The sequence below is a fragment of the Pelecanus crispus genome, chromosome 7, assembly GCF_030463565.1.
Source record: "Pelecanus crispus isolate bPelCri1 chromosome 7, bPelCri1.pri, whole genome shotgun sequence".
Taxonomy (NCBI): Eukaryota; Metazoa; Chordata; class Aves; order Pelecaniformes; family Pelecanidae; genus Pelecanus; species Pelecanus crispus.
Genome location: NC_134649.1, coordinates 44,561,712 through 44,565,090, shown reverse-complemented (window position 1 = coordinate 44,565,090; position 3,379 = coordinate 44,561,712).

Below are 3,379 nucleotides of genomic sequence, written 5' to 3'. Positions count from 1 at the left end.
ACGTCTGATATCCCAAACGTGTCCCATGTGCCTAGTACATATGTTTATGGTACAACACTCACACCTCTTGACTTTCCTACACAGGCACTTTCCAGACTTAAGCATGCATGTAAATATGAATATTGTGTTCAATTTGCCACACAAATCGCTAAATTAGACATACATGCAGCTTCTACTCCTTCCCAAGAGCTTTTTCTAATGGATGTTTCATATTGCAGCAGTCATTTTTAATAACTGAAAATGTTCTTAGGAAAGTTTTAGAGTTTTCCAAGCCTGGATTACAGCTTGAGCCTGCAAGGTGTTGAATTCACAGAATTTGATTCAGCAAAGCATTTGTAGGACTGCTACTCACATGCTTAAAAGTACAGAGTTATTTGGCATTGCTTTGCTGCAGTGATTAGTGATAAGTTGTGGTTTGAACGCACAGTGGGGACAGGAGGACAGGTAACAGGGAAGAGGCAGGCCACCCACCACTGACAACCAGCCATAACCGCCAAAATTGTATTAAAATAGCCTGGCTTCTTATGTGATAGAAATAGTGCCATAATCTTAAAGTGTCTGTTTCTATGACAGGAGGCTTCAGTAGGTTAAATGACGTAGCTGCTTAATGTTAGAAGACTTCTGAAGCCATAAAGAACTACTTATCCATTTTTTGCCCTCAGGGACAGGTTAACAAAGATGTAGCTTTTCCAGAGGATTTTCATTGATAGCTGAACAAAAAGCCTTTTTATTGAAAAAAATTATCTGTATTAACAAAGTTTTATGATCTAAAAAGCTTGCTTTGGGTTTCTGCTAGACAAAGAGTCTTACCATCAGCTCCTGCAGTAAGGACAGCTGAAGATCTGGGTCATTGTACCTAGAATTAATTGATAGGACCTGGTGGGAAGGTACGAAAATCATCTTGTCAGATCCTTGCCAGGTCACTCTCAGCTGCTTTCAGACTCATTATGGGTCCACACAACTGGAGGTGTGAGTCGGGCTGGCACAGATCACTGAAAATGTCAAACAAACTGTGTGGCCAGGAGCTCCCAGTGGTGGTCCTGGAATAAGAGGCACGACCAAGAGTTGTACTACCATGTACATGGATCCAGGACTAGAAACCCTATGAGGATAAATTCCTTACTGAATAGAAAGGCAGCATTACCTTACAGATCACACCAGGCAACTGTAAACTCATTTCATTTTTTTAAAAGACTTTTATTAAGTATGTTAAAGCTTCCAGAAGACATATTGGAAAATGTTCAGGACCTTCTATCAATGTCCTTTTTACTGAAATACTATAGATATATTTGACAGAAATAAAGAATATTAAAAATACAGCAACAAAAGCCTAAGTATATTGTACAGATTTCATTTTTCAGAGAAAATACAAGATACTACATAAGGATAAAATTGAATTCCTACTGAATTCAATGGCCAAAGACCATTATTCTTTACTGGAACAAAATATTTCACAGAAAAGGTTTTGTACAAGAAGATGTGAGTGATCTAAATTTAAGAGTACACTGTATTTATGGAATTTTTACAAGCCATTCTTCATAGTGTGTATACAAGTGATAATTAAATACAGTTCTTCAGTGACAAAGTCATTAAAAAAACTTTATCTGATCACATAAGGGTGCCACTCAAGCAAAGAAAGAGGTGACCTAGCCTACAGACTGGCATTAGCTTTGGATTTGGGTGATCTGCCTTAAAAGTCAACAAAAAAAGTTGTTTTTATCCAGTCACTTGGAGCTAAAGCCACAAAAGGCTGATGATTCAACTACATGATGCCATGCTCAGCATCCATGACTCTTGGGCAACAGCTGCTTCTTATAAAGGGCATCAGTGCTTGCTGTCAGAGTCCAGATCTTCCCAGCTCAAAATTATCACCAGTGGATGGGAGCCTTCTACGCGGCCTCAGCTCCAGCTCTGCATCACTGACCTCATGCAACAGGACGGCATGATGCCACCGGCTACTGCAGTGCGAGCAGCAGGGAGGTGCCTAAGGTGGCCCAAACAAGGTGGGGAGCAGCTGTGTTTGGATTCCCTCCAGGATGGATGGAACTTAATCAGGTTAAAAAAAAATATGGCACAAGGTCACAGCCCTAGCACAGTGTTTAAAATCATTAACCCTGAATAGTGTGAAGCACAAAGTAAGCAGGCTGCACTACGGAGAGGGTTGTGGTTTAATGCACGACTATCCATGGTATTTCCTATTTTCTAGCAGGGGGATACCTGTGCTCAGCAGGGCTTTCAGGCACCTAACTCAGGGCAGTGGATCCCATCTCAGCTATGGCATGCGTAAGCTTTATTCACTGAAGCAATGATGCCCGTAGCTCCTCTGTGCTTCAGTTCTTCATTTATACAATTAATTAATAGTAACAACACTTACTGCCTCACTAGGGTGTTGTAAAGAAAAAACATGCTAAAAATGGTAAGGCACTCAGATATTGGATATAAAGGACTGTGTAACCTCCTAGGGAAAATTTTAAAGAATTTGCACTGTTTGAATGTAGATCGACGTTTAAGGCCTTTAAGACTAAGTTTCTGCCCCGCACAGAGAAAGGACCTGGAAGAAGGACTCCTGTAGCGTGTTGGCCTTGTGCTGGCCCGCTGCATAACAGCACCTTTCTCAAGGTATTTTGCTAAATGCAGAAGTCCCTGAGAAAGGTCCCTGGGCAAGCCATGAGGAGCCACCCCAAGTTAGTTCTTTCCTAACATGCTGCAGCCACCGCAGGCTGCCTTGCTGCCACTTCGCACGCAGGCATGGACTGCCCTCGTTCTCTTCAAGCAGCTCTCTCATGTTGTATTTAAGATGAGTGTAAGGTCTGTTTCACATTTCCACGAGACAGAGGTGCAAGTGATAGTGCAGCTGCCAGTGGAAGGCAGCACCAAATCCCTGGGATAATTCTGACACTGCAGTCAAAGAGAGTCAGAGTTTTGACTGCATGGTGAGAAGATCCAGCCACCACAGTACTCAATGCAAAGCCTGTTCAGGCTGCTGGAAGAGCTCTGCATTGACTCTGATGGCCATTGGCCTTTTCACTGAGTAGAGCTGTAGTACGTGGAATAAAAGTGGGGTGTCAGCTGCACCCTTACTCAGCCTCTCTGGGAAATGGGAACTATCTGAAGAAAAATGTTGCAGGACCTTTGGTATGCAAATGGATACTGCACTGTGTGTCCCAGCACTTTGTAAGAAACTAGACTTCCTTCTGTTCTAGTCTTCTTCTACAACAAAGAGGAGGATGCACATGGCACAGCATAGGGCAAAATTTAAAAACCCAGTGTGATTTCACAGCTAGTGTCAACTTAAGCAACCCAGAAGTAGTTTCCCATTCAGCCCACGAGAACAGGTTTAAACTTCATTTGTGCCATTCACTTCCTTCTTTAGTCCTTC